This window comes from Sus scrofa, chromosome 4, assembly GCF_054392235.1.
Source record: "Sus scrofa isolate SSC_HxYL_T2T_F1_AM1 chromosome 4, Sscrofa_HxYL_maternal_Yorkshire_Landrace_v2.0, whole genome shotgun sequence".
Taxonomy (NCBI): Eukaryota; Metazoa; Chordata; class Mammalia; order Artiodactyla; family Suidae; genus Sus; species Sus scrofa.
In genome coordinates, this window is record NC_139386.1 from 134,008,468 (window position 1) to 134,027,822 (window position 19,355).

Here is a 19,355-nt window from a genome sequence, read left to right on the forward strand (position 1 = left end):
AATTTTCTACTGCACAGCAAGATGACCCAGTCACACATACATGTATACATTCTTTTTTCTCCCATGATCAGGCTCCATCACAAGTGACCAGACATAGTTCCCAGGGCTACACTGCAGGATCTCATTGCTATTCCATTCCAAAGGCAATAGTCTGCATCTATGAACCCCAAGTCCCCCATCCATCCCACTCCCTACCCCTCCCCTTTGGCAAACCCAAGTCTATTCTCTAAGTCCATGATTTTCTTTTCTGTGGAAAGGTTCATTTGTGGCCAAAAATTAGATTCCAGATATAAGTGATATCATATGGTATTTGCCTTTCTCTTTCTGACTTACTCCACTCAGTATGAGAGTCTCTAGTTCCATCCATGTTGCTGCAAATGGCATTATTTCGTTCTTTTTTATGGCTGAGTAGTATTCCATTGTGTATTTATACCACATCTTCCTAATCCAATCATCTGTCGATGGACATGTGGGTTGTTTCCATGTCTTGGCTGTTGAGGGGTGTGGAGAAAAGGGAACCCTCCTGCAAGGTTGGTGGGAATGTCAGCTGGTACAGCCACTATGGAGGACAGTATGGAGGTACCTTAGAAAACTACGCATAGAACTACCATGTGACCCAGCAGTCCCACTCCTGGGCACATATCCAGACAAAACTCTCGTGGAAAAAGACACATGCACCTGCATGTTCACTGCAGCTCTATTCACAATCGCCAAGACTCGGAGAAAGACAAAGTTTAAGAAAGGACCCTGAGGCGCTGGGCCTCGACGTCCAGGAACTATCATTTATGTGGGTTATAGAGTTTCTAGAGTCGTTTTTAAGGACCGCTGAGTTCTTTCCTCCTCCCTCTCTCGTGCTTGTTCCTTTCCTTTCCTTTTTTTTTTTTTAATATCTTGGAAATTCGGACATCACCTTAAACGTGTCTTTAGGATGTGGTTCTCAGATTCGGGAAGCAAGTGTCGTGTAGCTTTCTCTCCTTGTCAACCTTGCACGGAATTGAAATGGCTTTGGTGCTCTCCTTAACCGAAGCGACAGTGGCTTAACGTATGTGGCACTGCGTGTCGCTAAGCCATCACGGTTCGTGCCCCACCCGATGGCGCATCTGACCACGGTCCTTGTTAGCGACTGGGGCTGACCCAACAGCTGGAGTCCAAAACAGTGTTGACACGAGTTCTGTCAAAATCGTGGTTTTTTACGACACATTGGCAATTTTATGGTAGATTGAAGAAGAAAAAAAGAACCTACTTATCATTTAGATTAGTTTTTCCCATAAGATTGTGGAGATGTTAAGAGAGCTTCATCTCAGGCCAAAAAAGAAAAGAAATAACAAAAAAAAAAAAAAAAGGAAAAAGATACCAGTTGTGGTTCGGAAAAGTGGATATTAAAATAAAGGAAAATCCTTCAGAGGATGCAGAAGACTGAACATGAGACCTTGCTTTCCCCAAACTACAAACCCTTTACGGTAAAATCACAAGACGTCTTTGGTGTTACGAGATCCTTCCATCTGTCAGAAGGGAATAGGAATTATCACACCATCCAGACTCAGGAAGCAAGACTTCACCATGGGTCAGGCCACACTGTGACTAGAAGCTGTGCAGAGACTACCCATAACCACAACAATCCTGGACTGTTAACATGAAGAAAACTGAAGGCGTCCTCTGGTCTCTCACTAGTCAACAGACCTTCCAACCGCGCTGGCCGGGCTGGGTCTGGACTGTCCAGCACGATGGCCTGCAGCCGCCTGTGACTAGGAGGCAAGCGGACCGAGGCTAGCCACCAGGGGATTACATTTGTAATCTTACTGAACTGAAATCAATTTCAATTTAAATGGACACACACACCCCCACCCCCACCCCCACCCAACGGGGCTGGCGGCCACTGTAGCCACTGGCACAGCACGACAGGTTCACCCTCTGGTTTACAGACGGAAATGGGCCTGCACAGAGTCTCACATGGGCTTAAGGAGGAGCTGACGACTCTCGAGCAAGTGCCCACCCCCCGGGCAGCCGCTGTGTGCTCGGCGCTGCGACCCAGCTCTGGCCCTAACAGAGCCCACAGGGGCCAAAAGCCAAGCGGAAAGCACAGGGCAACATCTCAACGTGTTTCATAAAGCACGGCTGAGTCCAATTTTAACTTTTTCTAGATCTTCACGGATGTTAGAGTTGCTTGTGCTGTTATATACAGATTTGAAAGATCACTTCTAAACTATCCAAGAGATAAGGTCAACATTGACAGCCTTATGCTGCCTCCCAATTGGTTTTCTTTTTTAAATTTTTTTGATCTGTGAAGTCTGGTTCCAGAGTCTTCGAACCAGATATCAAGCCTAAGGTAGGCAGTGCACCAGCGTCGGCCGTACCTCTGACTGCGTCACAATTTCTCAGAAAGCCTTCATTCTTGCACCTTTTTCAAAACCTCCGCATTGTATACAAACTTGCTAGATGCCTAGGAGACATTAGTTCCTCAAGGAACAGAGGTAGATGCTAAAAAGGATGTCCTGTCTTATAATGTAAGCGTGCATGTTATCCGGGGAGAGTATTGTTTTAGGCAATTATCAGTGGTTAATGCAAACCAGTTTTGCCATAAGGAGTACTCTGAGAAGACGGCATTTCTACTTCATAAAACTCCTTCACCCACATTCTCTCATTTAAGCCCAACAATAGCATGAGCCATAAAACAGGAGACCTACTCCAATTCTTTTTCTAGATTCTGTTACAATCAGAATCCAGATTCGGAAAGGTGAAGTCACTTGCTCAAGGGGTCATGGGTAGCAGGTGTGGGGTAGCAAGTCCCGACTCTGCAGCCACTTATCTTTCTCCAGCATCTCAGAAAGAGAGGAAGGAGGCGAGAGCCGGGACAGGACGGCCATGCAACCTCCCTACACTCAAACTGAACGACCGTGTTTAGCGAGTACCCTCCGTATCCAGGGTCCAGATGGTGTAGGGAACACAAAGATACAAGACTCAGAACCCCGGCTCTCGGAGAAATTCACCAAGAGGAGGGAACTGCAGAAGAGGACAGACCTGTGAGCTGAGGCCAGGGGTGGAAGGAGAGGAGGAATGAACAGCAGGTGCCGTCGCAAGAGGAAGAGCCAAAGCCCTGGGGAAGGACGTGGGCCTGATGTGCTCAAGGAAACTGGAAGCCCCTGATTTCTCTTCCAGCTTTTTGGAAATAAAATTGACATGCAACACTGTATAAGTTTAAGTTATACGATAGGGAGATTTGATAAAAATGTGCAAAATGATTGCCACAATGTGGTTAGTTAACACAGGGTTACATCTGAGTGTGTGAAGAGAACCTTTAAAATGCACTCTCTTTGCAACCTGCCAGTACACAGTGCAGTCTCGTTAGCGTCACCACATTAGATCCCTAGAATACGGTTGTCTTGTAACGGGAAGTTTGTACCCTTCCACCACCATCTCCCGCTTCCCCCGACCCCTCGCCACTGGCAACCGCCAGCCTACTCTCTGTTTCTATGAGTCCAACCATTTCAGATCCTACTTATAAGTGAGATCAGACAGTATTTGTCTTTCTCTGTCTGACTTAATTTCACTTAGCAAAATGCCCTCAAGTTCCATCCACCTTGTCACAAACGGCAGGGTATCCTTCTTTCGCGTGGCCGAGCAATACTCCATTGTATAGTCTTAGGTACCACGTCTTCCTCGGCCGTCCATCCAGTCCAGCCACCGAGGGGCTCTCAGATGCTTTCCTTGCCTGACTCTCGTGAGTAGTACTGCTTTGACCGTGGCGTTGCAGCCATCTGCTCAGGACAGTGATTTCACTTCTTTCAGAGAGATACCCAGAATCAGGAGTGCTGAACGCTTTCTTTTCTCCCCCCACCCAGGCCAGGGATCAAATCCGAGCCCCAGCTGTGACCCACGCCACAGCTGCGGCGACACTGGATCCTCAGCCCACTGCACCACAGAGACGGCTGAATTCGATGATGGTTCCACTTTAGGGAATCTCCTTGGTTCCCTCACTGTCTTCCATAGTGACTGTACCAATCTACCTTCCTGGCATCGGATCCCTAAGAGGAGGAGTGACATCAGACGACACCCAGGGCCACCAATGGTGAAGCAATGAACGTGAAAATCAGCATCTCCTCCAGCCCAGGTCGTCCCTTGGTTCCCGTTGCTCAGCCGTGGATTTATTTGCACCACGCAGCCAGGGGTGGAAGTGGCCCATTGTGCCCCCAGTGGCTCTCGGGGTCAGAAGGCATCCCCTTCTAGGGGAGCTGCATCATCGGGCGTGGTCCCCCCTAGCTGGTTACAGCAGGTGGCCTCCTAGGTGGCCAGCTCTCTCTGAGCCACACCTGCCGAAGCCAGACCCTGGATCTTCCTCCAGGCCTGGGCTGAGCAGGCATTTGAAATGCATTTCACAATCTCCGCCAGTGACCTGAGGCTGTGACTGGGGTCAGGGCACAATGAGCCCCCTTGCCACATCCCCCCAAAACAGCTGCCAAACAAGAAAGGTCTCAGACACATCTTAAGAAGTCCTGAGGAGTTCCCACCAGGGCACAGTGGGTCAGGAATCCAACTGCAGCAGCTCAGGTCACTGCAGAGGCGCAGATTCGCTCCCCAGCCCGGCACAGTGGCTCACAGGATCCAGCACTGCCTCGGCTGTGGCTCAGATTCAGTCCCATGACCTATACTGAGAAGGAAGGCAAGAGAGAAAGAGCCAGAAATAAGGATGAGACGGTGGGGGTGGGGAGGGACAGGAAGCTCAAGGGAGTCATGGGCGCTCTGCGAAGGCCTGAGAAACGTCTGATTCTAGACGGAGTGCTCCCCAGGGCTGCCCCCAGGCTCCAAAGAAAAAAACACCAGAATGAGGTCTTCTGTCTTCTCTCAGAGATTCTGTAAATGATGAGCACGTCTCTCTTAAGAGCCAGTTTCTATGTCTTACAAACAACGGTGCAGGAAGCGCCTCCTTGCGCTGTGGACAGCCTCCCACGTGGGTGCTCTGTTCGCTGGCTCAGCACCTGGGCCATTTGGGGGCCACTGACTGGTGACAGGACAGGCCCCACCCTAAGATCAGTGGACTCTTTCCGGTGACTTGTGGCACGTAGACTTTGCCTTTATTTATTTATTTATTTTTGGCTGTGCCCACAGCATGCAGATGTACGGGGGCCAGTGATCAAACCCCAGCCACAGCAATGACAACGCTAGAACTTTTAGTTGCTAGGCCACCAGGGAACTCCCATTTTTTCAACAAGCACTCAATAATTGCCAGTGATATTGAAGGGACTCCCACTCAGTCGATGCTAATACTTCTCTCTGAGGCCAGTTGTTTATAATAGTACAAAATGTGATGAGTTCTTAGACGGCCGGTGTTACAGGGGCACAATGAGCGGGAGAGTAACTCACATCCAGGCGCCGTCAGGGCGCCTTCTAGAGACTGTTCCAGACTCCCTGTGACAGTTTCTCTTGGTCTAGTCTGTCCCTGGACCGAGGGCATCTTTCCGCCAGTTCTTTTGTGGTTTTCTAGACTGTTCCTGACTCAAACTTAGCTTCCTACAAACTACACCAGGCACCGGAGGAAACGGGAGGTTGATTTGCCGGGTTAGTTTTTCCTGCTCGCCAGACCCCCTTTTCTGAGCGGAGCCCCACTTTTTGCTGAAATACCCTCACTCCCCAAAGAAGAGGCCATTGCTGGTCACCAGCTCCGACAAGGACACACTCTCTTCTCGGTTCCTCTAAGTGGCCTCTGTCTCCCACAGAGACACCCAGGAATCTGTCTCCTTTTCTTCATGTTTTCTTCTAGAACCCAGAGCCAGTCTGTCCTGTGTTGGGACCAGAGGCATCTCTCCTTCGTCCATTGTGGACCACCTCTTAGCAGCCAGATCCTGGCCATTTATAATTATTCATTCATTCACTCAAAAACATTTATTGATCTCCTCGTCTGTATCAGACCCTACAGATGCTAGGGCCGTGAAAGAAGGTAGGCAGGAGGCGAGGGGCAGGAAATTGCGAGCCCGATGTCTGAGGACTTAGAGTCCAGTGGAAGACAAAGGCACCTGTAACACAACGGGTTCGTACACAAGACAAGAAATAGAGTTTGTCCAGCAGGCGTGAGGACCGCCAGCCCCGCTCATGCCCCATCCAGGAGCAATAAACAAGAGGCCCTCAGGGCTGAACTTTCATTAGTCCTTTCACCTTCCAGCATTTTTTAAGGTACCTCTTCCTTCCTCTTCAGTGAGGCCAGAGCGCAGCATGGACCAGCCAGATGGCCACACTTACCGGAGACCGCCACTGCCCTCACGCCAGGGCCTCTCCTCCTCCACACCCGGTCCCCTTCCCAAGGCACCACTGACCCTGCGCTCCGCAGGCTGGTGCCCGGCACGGCGGGACCCCAGGGCCTCTCCATCCTGAGCGATCACCACGCTCGGGGCACCCTCGTGCCAGCATATCCGTCTCTCTCCTCTACCTTTCTGCACAAGCGACGAAGCTAACACTGAGACTAGATTGCTGGAGAGATAGACCCAGCTACTTATTTATGAATTCTAGGGTAACTTTAAATTTGCATGGCAAATTCTCCATTTGTACAATACCCAGGTTTCAAGGTGGGTTCAGTGTTCTAGTCTTGGAAGGACTGGTGATCTCCACACAGCATCTCAACTCTGATCGGCTCAACTTTTGCCCCCTACGTAAGCCAAGCCCATCCGGGGAGCCTTCTGTGGTATAAAAGGAGTCCATCCATGTTTGTATTCCAGTTTCAGCAACAGCTGAGAAATGAGAGGAATTTGAGTGGGGGATTTGTCTTGTGACTGTAACAAGAAACAAGCGGCAAAAGGCCCTGTCCGCTGTTTCTCTGCAGCATCCTCTGCGAAGTTTGCAAAGGCCGCTTCAGGCCCGCCAGCCCTGAACCCCAGAGTGTGCGCTGAGGACAAGTTCAAGGTAGGAAAATTAAGCCCTCGAAATACAAATTCGTATCTGATTTGAAGACTTTCAGAATGAGTGGCCCTGGTCCTCAGACCCTGCCTGAGTCCACAGGAAGAGCACCTCCGTTGCAGCCCCAGGACTTGCACCTTCAGAAGTAGCTCCCGTCCGGTTTGGTCCACCTGTAAGGCCAGGCTGCCCCCACGCATCCTGCTTGCTTCCCCTAGCAGTGGTTCTTACACTTCAGTGTGGGTCAGCAGCATCTGGAAGGCTTATTAAAACACAGATCGCTGGGCGCCAAACCCAGAGTTTCTGATTCAACGGGTCTGGGATGGGGCCCAAGGCATTTCATTCCTATCATGTTCCCAGGTACAGATCCTGGTCCACAGACTACACTTGGCGAACCACCGCTTTGCAAAAACCACCATATAAGTCACGGCCAGTTAGCAATTCCCATCACTTTGTCCTTGTTACACACCGAGCCCCTCTGGGCTCTGCAGAACTTAACTGAATAAAACAAAGGGAAAATATAATTTGGCAGGGACACGATTACTTCAAGTTTACGACGCTGTCTACGCATCCCTCCAACAGCTGTGTTCTGTATCCTCTTTCTTGCGGATGGACTTGAAGAATTCCAGAAACATTCTTAAAGTCCTCCTGGTCCCTCGCATTTGCACGGAGCCCATGCCTCATCATGGTCACCCCCGTTTAAGCCATCACGTTCTGCAACCACCCTCACAAGGGGCGTGCAAATACCAGCCTCGCAGGAAACTAACTCAGAACCTCTCTGCCAACGGCAGACTTCAGAATGAGAAGAAATCTCAGAGAGGCAAAGTGAAACATCTCTTTTGGGTGGGTCACCTGATTCCCTTTAAGCCCAGAGTAATTTTTTTTTTCAACCTGGGGCTTATGAAAATCTGCTTATTTGCATGATTTTATCGGGTAATTTTTTAAAACACATCTTTTCCCGACAAAGCCCCCCTTTTGTCCTCCGCCTTTCATCTTATAAGTGCTCGCTCTCTCAGTAAAATTAAAAGTACTTGACAAGCGTTATATGTTCACCAGCTTTAAGGGCTAGAGGCATAAATATCTGACTTCAGCATGTGCTTGTTTCTTAATTATCAGTTCATTTTTATTTGCATCACGATCTATCTGCCCACACAACGAACATGTACGTTCACTGTTACCACTGTTCGCATCAGAGAGCGATTAATCAATGATTAAAAGTGGCTTCGTATCAGGCGCGGGAGATTATTAATGTCTCACTGTTGAAAAGCTTACCTCAGCTGATGTTTTCAAAACGGAAACAGTCCATCACATTTGGCATATTTTGGTTTTTGCTTCATGCACGGGCCTACCTGGTCCAAATGAAGGCATCAAATGACAAAGATCACCCTGGGAAGGTACTGATGGAGAGAGAGAGAGAGAGAGACAGAGGATGCGGCCCGCTGAAAGCAACCAAGTGTGCTTTCAGTGGTGAGACTCAGTAATAAGACATGGGTTTAAAAGAAGCTGGGATAGTTTCATTTTCGAATGGAGCACTTAGACCAAGATATTTCTATTTTTTAAATTCCCCATGAATATTTTTCTTTTCCTTTTCTGCCGTTTATTTCTAGTTTCACAGCTTTCCAGCGTCCTGGATTGTTCCGGGTGGGGGATACGTTACACGTTCTAACACTGTGCATCATTTGGGCGTCTAAGGAAGACTTACTGAATTTTTTTTTCAACTCTCTGTCTCTTCGGCGGTCTCTCTGTGTCTTAAAAACAAAATAAACCACCGTTTTAAAAAACACGAGCCACATCCACACCTCCGAGGAAGGCTTGCAGCTGTTCGAGCAGGCCCCCGGCTCTCCAGAGCTCCAGGTACAATTCGCTGCTCCAGCACATGCTCTGGATTTGTCACTTTACTCGCAGTGCTCGTTTTCCCATCAGCAAAATGAGGACGGCGTGACTCCTTATACGTGTGAATGAACTTGGGTTAGTAAAGTGTGTTGAACTTCCCTGATGGAGGCAGAAAATATGGAACCTGGCGTTTGAGCAGATCCATAATCCCTTGGGCCTAGTGGGAATTAAGGAAATAGCTTCGCTCAGAGGATTCTGGAGGGAGAGGCCCTGGCGTCTTGTTGGGAGGCTTACCCCATCTTGCAAGAGGAAACAAGTCCTGAAGTGTGTGTGTGGTGCTGTTTTGTTTCTTCCCACTAGCAAGAAAGAAAATAAGGCAAGATCCATGGGCCACAACTGTATACTCTCTGATCAAGAGAATGAAGCACAGGCATATGCATCATCTCCAGTCGCTCAGTGGGAGAACTTTCAGAGTTTGTCCTACGTACATTTATTAACGTGGGAACATGGGTCTTTGCAAAGACCTGGGCAGGATGAGGAAGATCTGGGAGAACTAAGTGGAAAAGATCATATTCATTTCTCTGTTGGGAGTATTGGAGCTACAGGAATATGCTCAGGAGGGAAGAAAATTGGAGAGCAGGCAGTCTACCACCAACACACACACACACACACACACACACACACACACACACACACACACACACACACACACACACATCTATACCCATGGAAGTAAAGCCAGTAAGAAACTAGAAAAAAGAGAAGAGAAGAAATCTCACCGTAAAGTCTGTTTTCTACACTGTTTTGGGGTGTGGGGAAAGCAGAGACCCTCAGGAGACATTCAAATGTTGACCAGCACCCCACCCGCTGTCCAGAGCAGGGACTTGAAAAGGCCTCAAGTCAGTTCCTTTCTGTCCTCATGGGTGGCAGCCAGTGAGCTTCATGATCCAGTTAATCCTGCAAACCAAGACTGTAATGATTTAAGGACCAGGTATCAGTAAAGTGGGAACTTTGTTAACTTTTGTTCCTCCAAACATAGGTAGTGAGACAGCTGGATGGAAGATAAGTCTTTAAAAGCCCTGGTATACCAAGGGGGGAAAAGGCAGAACTTTCACCAAACGTCACAAAAGCCCTCTAAGTTGAAAGAAAAGAAAAACACACCAGTAGTTCTATCGAGCAAAGGTAACACACTAAACATTCAGTTTCATTCTCCTACACAGATATGTCATAATAAAGGAAAAGAAAGTCAGAGAATCATACGCTGCTAACATTTGGATGGAATCCTAGCACGCATCTAACTTAATGCTCTAATTTTACCAATCAAAAAAAATGAAGCCCTAAAAGGGACTTGCCTAAGATCACTCGAGTAATTCGTAGCAGATGGGAAAAAACAATTCCGATTTTATGAATCTGAGTCTCTCGCTTTTTCTACCACACTACACCAACCTCTTGAAGGAACGGCCCTCGTAAGAGAGTCAGAACGCGTGACATAGTCTCAGTGCTGAAGTTCTGGTGTCCCCACCAGAGAAATATCCACCCTCATATTTTCTACGAAAAAGTTTTTTCATTTAAGAGTTCCAGGTTTTCCATGGATTTAATAAAAGCTAGGCCCGGCTGTCTTTAATGATAAGGACGTCGCTATTTTCCAGGGCCCTAACGAGAAGCGCTGCCCATCTCTCTTTGCCGTTACTTGTGCCCATGTGATTAACTTCCAGCCAATGAAAAGTGAGAAGAGGCACCACGTGCCAGTTCCCTCCCCCTTGCTCTCTGTCCAGCACACGCGTGCAGCCCTGGCCAGCTTGAGGTGAGTGGGGGTGGGGCCCTTAACCATACAGGTTGAGGATGGAGAGCCCCACGGTGGAAGGAGACTGGGTGCCTGAGCCCCCACGTGGAAGAGAGCCACCTGTCCTCAGAACACTCACCTGGACTTCATCCTGGGAGCGGAGGAACTGCAGCTAAGATTAGCCCCCGGAAGATGGAGATGCATGTACTGCATCAGCTAATGGTACCCCAACTAGCATGCCCTCTATGTACAGTGCACACCTGCTTGCCCGGCCTTCTTCCCTCTGCAGGGGGCGTACGTCCGTCTTCACAAAACCTCGGTAAGAGCCATACAGATTGGACGTTATCTTTCAAGAGGGTCCTGTACAACATGAAAATAATTCTATTGTTAATGGCAATGAGAAACATGTCTAAATATAAGACATGGCTGATTCCAATGAAAAGGAGTAAAAGTTTTAGGATGTGTAGATAGTTTTAACTCAGTTAGAGCTGCCGTATGGTTGCCTCATGCCTTGTATTTCTAATTACGTTTACAAGGAAATTTGGTTGTCGAATTAGGCTTTAATCTGACAATTCCAAAGTCACATAAATGAGTGGACTAAGCAAGAGCTCGCGGCATCTGGATGATCCGAAATGATGTGTGTTGCAAATGGAAACATATTGTTTGGAAATGCCCATTTGAATAAAAAGCTCCACAGCTTCTACAATCAAAGATATTGCAAAGATAAGCCTAAATATAGAAATACAGAGACATATGTGTGACTTCAGACACAGGAGGGTGGATTTTTGTGACATGTGTGAATTGTCTGTTGGAAGCCTTTTTGTTTTCTTTCTCCTACTTCTATCTTCTGCCTTCTCCGTGGCGCTCTGCTGTTGGGATCTGAACAGTAGCCATGGTTTTCACTCTCCAGGCGTGTTTTCTTGGGGGTCCAGGGTTCATTCTTCAGCCTTAATAACTGGGAGAAGAATTCTTAACCTAGACCATAAAATTGTATGATTATCCTATGAGGTTAAAGTCCCTTTGTAACCATGCGCACTTCACTTCTGACCTTAAGGAGATTTTAAATATGTAAAACTCTTGACAGGGGAGCCTGAAATTACCCTCAAACTAATCTATGCTGTATTAACAAATTGGAGTGGATATTTAGAGAGTGTGGTGGCAAAATTTCAACTCTGCAGTTATTAAACCTAATTTGCCCTAAATCCCTGCTGATGGATTTATGTCCCCTGTCTCTTCGGAATCAAAAGCTTCTCCAGAGGATGAACTAAAAGAAGCTAAATAAACATCACCAGGCCGAAGAGACGGGCTGTTCCCATTCTGTCTGTACCAAGGTATCCAGCAGCAGCACAAGCCGTCACAATGAAAAGTGGAAGCTTGCGATGAGTTCGCTGTGGTGCATCCTTGTAGTTATCTTATGACGGTAGATGCACATCGTACAAACACACTGTGCAGCACTGGCTTTATCTCTAATATTTACTGGACCCTTGATCTGAAGACACGAGGTGAATTCACCTAAATAGAAAAGTTGACCCTGGATCCCATGGTTGAGCATCTCGAGGGCTGAATTTTCAGTGCTTCTGTTCATCGTGTCCCAAGAAGGCGTTGGACTTCGTTCGGGAAAAGCCCTGACTGTCCCTAACTTTGGTCTCCCTTTGCAGGGTAACCACCCAATTACATTTCAGAGACACAATGCGGTGTGGAATTCAAGCTTGTTTGGAATACAGATAATTTAACTTTCTTACCTAAACTTTTATATCCCCTCCCAAAGCGGGGGGCGGGGGGTGTGCAACTGTCTTTGAGGCATATGCAACCTGTAAAGACTGTATTTTGTTTCTACAAAGGGGTCCAAAATTGCCCGAGGTTGGAATATCAGAAATACCATGAACACAGAGTTAAATTTTTCATATGGAATTATTGGGCTGTTTCAGAATATCTCCTCTTTGGGTTCATTGTTTATTGCATCTGCGTTTAATCCATTTAAAAAATAAAGGAAGCGTAGCTGCATATCCTGGCTATCCAGAAACTTTAGGTCTGTAGCTATGTTCTATGAAAGTCTGAAATGATTATATTTTATATCCAGTATGCTTCTTAAAAACTGAATCGGTCACAAAAAATACAGGGTACCGTGACGGTATCTTTGCCCAAGGAGTCAGACCCCTGGGCTGCATGGCTGTCCGTGAGGACAGTTATGTGCGACTGATAAAAACACAGCCTTCTTGACCGGGTCAGGGTCCGGGACAGGATTCATCCCGAAAGTATCCTGAAAGGTGTGTCAGAGGCGACGCTGCTACTCCAACGAAAGTAAAGACGCTCCGTCACCAAAATAACGTGATGTTCATTCCTGGGTCTGGAGTTTATAAGCTGAGGATTGTGTGACTCCTGCAGCCTCGTTCTAGAGAAATGACGGTAAAATCAAATGCTTTTTTCTCATTTGCTAGACATTATCCTCTTCTACATCAAATGTTCCCAGCCAGGGATACCTTCGAAAATGCCCCTTAAGGAAGGAACGTATGAAAATCAACTACATTTATATATATCCTAGAAGCAAAAAAAAAAAAAAAAAAAAAAAATCCTAGAAAATCAAATTTAAAATAACATTAAAACCTAAAATACTTAGGAATAAATTTAACAGAAATGTGCAAGACCACTCGATTGAAACATATGCAACATTGCTGAGTGAAACTACAGGCGACCTAAAGAAATAGATACAACAGAGTTGCCGTGGACTGAACTGTGCTCTCCCCAAGGCCAGACGTTGAAGCCCTCACAGCTGATGGGGCTGCGTTTGGAGACAGAGCCTTTGGGTTATTAACGTCAAATGATGCCATCAGGGGGGAGGTCTGATCTCCAAGGGTGGGCACTCTCTTTCCCAAGCAGAGAAAGTGACCCCAGAGTTCTCTCTCTGCCACAGAGGGCACAGCCGTGGTTGTAGCAGCCAAACCAAGAAGACATATCTCAGCCAACCCATTAATCTTGGACTTCCCAGACTCCAGAATGGTGAGAAAATACATTTTTGTCTTTTAAGCCACCCAGTCTGTGGTATTTTGTATGGCAGTTTGAGCTGATACAATAGTCTTGGATTTTCAAATTTAATATTACTATCAATACTATCCATATTATTAATATTATTAATAATTATTAGTTAATATGAATGATGTCTTTTCTCCCCAAAGTCATCTAAAGATTCAGTTAAATCACAATCAAGTAAATCTGTTTTCATTGGTAAGAAAAAGGGTTTTTTTCCCAGAACTGACAAAGCTGATTCTAAAATTTACCTAATGATAAACCTGGAAGAAATAAAACAATCCTGAAAAGGAAGTGCAAAGTTGAGGGGTTCCACTTATCTGCTGACTTAAAGATTTTATTTAAAGCTACATCAATCAAGACGGAGTGGAGGTAATGAAAGGAAAGACAAAGAGGTGAGCTCAACAGAATAGAGAGCCCAGAAATAGAGTCACACATACCTAATCAATTGGGTTTTAACAAAGGCACTGAAGAACTTCATTGGGAAGAAAAAAACAGCTTTTTTATGCAAGCAACCCAAGTGTCCATCAACAGATGAATGGATAAAGAAGAGGTGATGCACATGCAGTGGAATATTACTCAGCCATTAAAAAGAATGAAATCATGCCATTTGCAGCAACATGGATGGAGTTAGAGATAATCACAGTAAGCAAAGTAAGTCAGACAGAGAAAGACAAATATCACATATCTCTTACATGTGGGATCTTAAGAAGAGGATACAAATGAACTAATTTACAAAACAGAAAGAGACTCACAGCCATAGGAAACAACCAAACTCATGGTTACCAAAGGAGAGGGGGGAGAGGGATAAATTAGGAGACTGGGATTAAAATATGTGTTCTACTATATCTAAAATAGGTAACCAACAAGGACCTACTGTCTAGTATAGGGAACTATACTCAATATCTTGTAATAATCAATCTTTATTCCTCTCTGTAATGGAAGAGAATGTTAAAAAGGTGTGTGTGTGTGTGTGTGTGTGTGTGTGTGTGTGTGTGTGTGTGTCTGTACACCGGATCACTTTACTGTACACCTAAAACTAAGACATACTGTAAGTCAACTTTATTGCCATAAAAAAATTTTAAAAAGCTTTTTCAAAATCTGGTGCTGGAGCACCTGAATATCCAGATGAATAAATAAAATTGACACTGACCACTACTACACACAAAGAATAATTTGAGATGGATCATAGACCCAACTCTAAAGGCTAAAACTGTAAATTTTCTGAAAGAAAATGTAAGAGAATAAGTTCATGACCTTCATATCCAGAAAATACTTTTTTAGAGAAAACACGAAACCCACTATTCATTAAAGAAAAAATGACAAATTGGACTTTATCATAGTTAAAAACCTCTGGTCATTAAAAGGCACTGTTAAAAAATTTCCTTTCTCAATATTCTCTCCTTCCCCATTCCCACTGCACCACTGGGGAGTGGGGCAGGGCTTACCTCCAGCATATATAAAGAGCCTTTATAACTCAATAACAAGACAAACTATTGCATTTAGAAAACAAAGAAAAAAGACTTAAGACACTTTCTAAAATATCAGTAACCACATGAAAAGTTGTTCAATATCGTCAAAGAAACGCAAATTCAATCTCAATGACCATCCTCTTCACCTCCCCTACAAAGGCTAAAACTGCTAAGACGTGTAACACTAAACATGGCAAGAACGTGGTATCCCTGGAGCTCCCATACATGCCGACGCGAGGATGAAATGACACAGTCATTGGGAAAGATGTGCATTCTTATAAAGCTAAACACACACCTACCACAACCCCATTCCAAAGAGAAATAAAAGCATATGTTTGCAAAAAGACTTGTACGAGCTGTACATAAAGACTTGGAGGCTTATATGCTTTACTCATAACTGAAAACTGTAAACAGTCTAAATGTCATCACATAGGAGAATAGATAAACAGACTGTGGTGTATTCATACAATAGGACAGTATGTGTCAGTTAAAAAGAACAAACTACTGATACACACAGTAACGTGGCTAAATGGCACTGCAATTATGTTGACTCACAAGCCAGACACAAATAAATACACACTGTTTAGTTCCATCTCTATCAAGTTCAAGAACAGACCTAACTCATCGGTGGTATTAGAAATCAGAGCGGTGGCTGCTTATGGGGATAAGGACTGATTGAGAAAGAACACGAGGGAAGTTTCTTGAGTATTAGAAACGTTCTGTCTCTTGACAAGGATGTTTGCGGCGTGTGTGTGTGTGTTTGTCAAAATTCATGGAATTGTATTCTTAAGATCCGTGAATTCCAGTGCACATATATTTTATCTCAAAAGATACATAAAAAGGAAAAAAAAATACTGAGTGGAAATTGTGCTAGAAAAGACCTCAGCTGCTCCAAACTGTGTACGCAACTTGGCTCGGCCTCTGAGCTCACTACGTATTTCTTCTCCCCAGGCCGCACCCCAGGGGTCCACATGGTCTCCAAAGGTGAACCCGTCCACGAAACACGGAGGTTACACTGGAACAAAACAGCCGCCAGGAGGAGCGGAAATACTTCATTCCAACATTGGTCCGCCCTCCTTGCAAATACTTAACATCTTTCAGAATAAATGTAGCTCCTTCCAGGTGGTGATGACAAATCATGATGAGAGTATTTGTGCAGTGGTTTATAATCGACAGAATGTTTCTCGTAGGTGAGGGTAGGCATGCCGGGGGTGCTCTATTAAAATCTCACCCCTTTATTTGTTCATTTTCTGTTCTAGCCAGTGAACGACCATTAAAGAAGGATTCGCTTATCCATATAATTGTACTTACGAATGAAAAGAATGACTTCCCCTTCTGCTCTTCTTATGATGACCAAAACCCATTTGACCTCATTCCTTGGACCCTAAAACTTTAAATCCTGTGAGTTGGACTCACACCGGGTGGTTCTGTGCTTTAGGCTCCTTTCGCTACTCGTTTATTCCTTAAAGAAAACTACGTGTCCATCAAGTCTATGTGCTGAACATTTTCTAGATGTTGGGGCTGCAGCGTCAATAAACCTACTCCTTGCTTTCAGGGAAGATCCTGTACCAGAAAGTTCGATAGTACAAACACGTATGAAAGTAGAAATAAAAGCATTTCAAAACATTGTGAGAGCCCAACTGAAGGGGGTGTTACCTGTCTAAGGCCTCTACTCTGAAGCTCTTCAGCTTCAAGTCAGGCTCAAGTGCAGAAAATTGCACAGACTGGGGCAGGGGGCCGCAGAAAGCAGCAGGGACCTTATATGCAAGTCGTCCTTGAAGAAAAGCATGATTTAGCCAGGAGAAGGAGTAGGTGAGAAGGAAGGCAGATGAGGGTGACAAAACGCTAGGCCGAAGAAAGAACATGAGCCACGTGTCGGTGACATAAAGCCCTAGGGACGGTCCTTTCTCCAAAGGATGTATCAGTGCTGGGTAAGTAGTGACCATGAGCTTCAGGGCAAGACGAGATACTCCCAGACTGGGCATGGGGACGAATCACCATGAACTTGCTCTGCCAGGCAAAAAAGCCTGGACACAATTCTGCAGGCTCAGGAGAGCTGCTGCCGGTGCCAGGAGGACTCTGATGTCATCCGAGGAGCACTTTAAATAGATACCTCTGGCCTCAGCACGGAGCCGTGGCGCTCAGCTACAGTGTGTCTACACAAGATGTGAGTTGCTTCAAAAGCCATTTTTAATTGCAGGTAAACTGATGCAGTTTCAAGTGACACAATTTTTACATGCATTAGACTAAAATTAAGACTACTGTTTGTTCCCTGGCTTCTCCTCCATTCACTTGGATGACACGCTGAGACCACCCACGTGCCTCTCCACAGCTGCTCTGTGCCCTCCTCTATGCCCTGAGAGACAAATCTTTGTGGACCGTAGACCACGTGCATGGGTCCCCTCGCTCTGCCTTCAACTGGGTTAGGACAATAGGGCAAGATGAAAAGAGGTCAGACTGGCTTTTTCCCCTCCCATCCTTTCCTGCTAGGTGGGTTCCCAGTGCAGGTGGGTTGGGTCCCTCCTCTGAGGCTGCCGCTCCCGTCAGGTGGTTCCCTTGCGCTGCTTGCTTTTCCAAGTCCCAGCAACCCTTCCCTCCTTTACCTGCTCAGCCAGCGGCTGCTAAGTGTTCCCAGCTCTCACCAACCTGAGATTGCATACGATTTTTTGCTCCTAGACTTTATGCCCACCTTGGTAAGTGGCCCCTGTGTTTAAGTCTTCATTTGCCCAGTTTAAGTGTGCCTGTGTTTCTGCAGGGATACCGACTAACCCACAGGCATTTCTCTCATGCTCACTATGAGCCTGGAGCTCTCCTCAGCCCTGAGGACCAGTGAAGATGGTATCTTGAAGCTTAAAGTGAAGGAGACGTTCAATGACAAATAAACTCATAAATATACTGTAATGCTTAGAGATTTGCATGCTGAAAAGAGAGGTAAAAAGAATAAGCTATTGTGAACTACAGGGGCTGGGGCTGGGGGCTGGCTTGGGGTCCTGCTTTGGGTAGAGAGATGAGTCAAGTCACGTTGATGTTGATTTGTCCATGAGGCTTAAGCTCGCCCACGTTCCTCACTTGCTTTCATGGTTAAGGGTGAAAAGGAAAGAAAGGAGAGATACAAGATGTATGGAGAATTCAGTTCCAGCAGAGCCGGGGGAGCCACGTTCCTTGAAGAGCGCTTCCTAAGTGGGATTGTTTCATGGCGGCACCATTACCTCTGGAGGGAAGCAAATACAAGAGCTGCGTTGGTGGGAAGATGCTACCTTTCGTGTGGGATATGAGTGCCTGTTTGATATCCTATGAATGTATTCATCTATCAGTTGAAACTACAGACATGGGGCTGAGGAGGAATCTGGACTGAAAGGATGAACACATCTCCACCGTCAGTGAAGGCGAGTCGTCGACTCTGGGAGGAAAGGCGATGGTGCAGAAAGCACGCCCGCTGAGCACCAGGCCGAAGCCAAATCAACATCCGATGCGTGAAGGATGAACCGGTAAAAATGATATGAAATGTAGGGAGGAAGAGGGCGGAAAAGAATCTCCAGAAACACAGAGAGACGCCGGGGGTGTCAGAGCTCTCTGCAGCTCAGGGGAGGGGGGATTAAACAGTGTCCACCTGACTAAACCACGGGGAAGGTTCTGGTTGCCTTAACCAGAGCAATTGCAACAAAGAGATGGGAAGAAAAGCTGGGTCCACCTTTAACCTAAGTGAGTAAGAATCTGAAAGAAAAAGTGACTTTAAGGAGTTGCGGCTTTGGAGTCAGAGACCTGGGTTTGAGTCCCTGTCTCCCCTCTCCGTGTGTCTTCACACAAATCACTCAAGCCCTCGGGATCTAAACTCCTTCCTTGTTGGAAAACAGAAATAAGACCTTTCCCCACCCATCCAAAGTATTTTTCTGAGAGTCAAACGAGTTAGGTGGGTAAAATACATTGTTAACTATAAACTGTGCTCTACAAGGTGAGACATTGCTGAACTAGTAACAGAGGTGACTCACCCGGCAACGAGTGGTTTCCGGAAAAGTTACGCAAATCCAACAGTAGTCAAGGTTTTAAATTAATTCGCTATTTAAAGAAATCTATGGTGAATCTTTTGGAAAGTGACAAGTCTTTCTTTAATGTAAACAGTTATTCTGCAATATATTCTTTCTCTTTCCAATTCTTTTCATTCCTCCTTCCTTTCTCTCTCTTCCTTTCCTCTTTCCCTTTCTTTCTTTCTTTCTTTCTTTCTTTCTTTCCTTCTTTCCTTCTTTCTTCCTTCCTTCCTTCTCTTTCTTTCTTTCTTTCTCTCTCTCTCTCCCCCTCACCTGTGTGGTTTCTTTTGGAAATTCAGAATACAAATAAAACAAAGACTTATTGCCTCCTAAGAAATT

The 19,355-nt window shown here is 45.9% G+C and overlaps 1 long non-coding RNA gene across 1 annotated transcript in view; it reads right to left on the minus strand.

Moving 5' to 3' along the window:
- LOC110260391 (uncharacterized) overlaps nt 1-19,355 on the minus strand; it is an 82,836-nt gene that overhangs the window by 8,787 nt on the left and 54,694 nt on the right. The gene's annotated exons all lie outside the window — the stretch shown is intronic.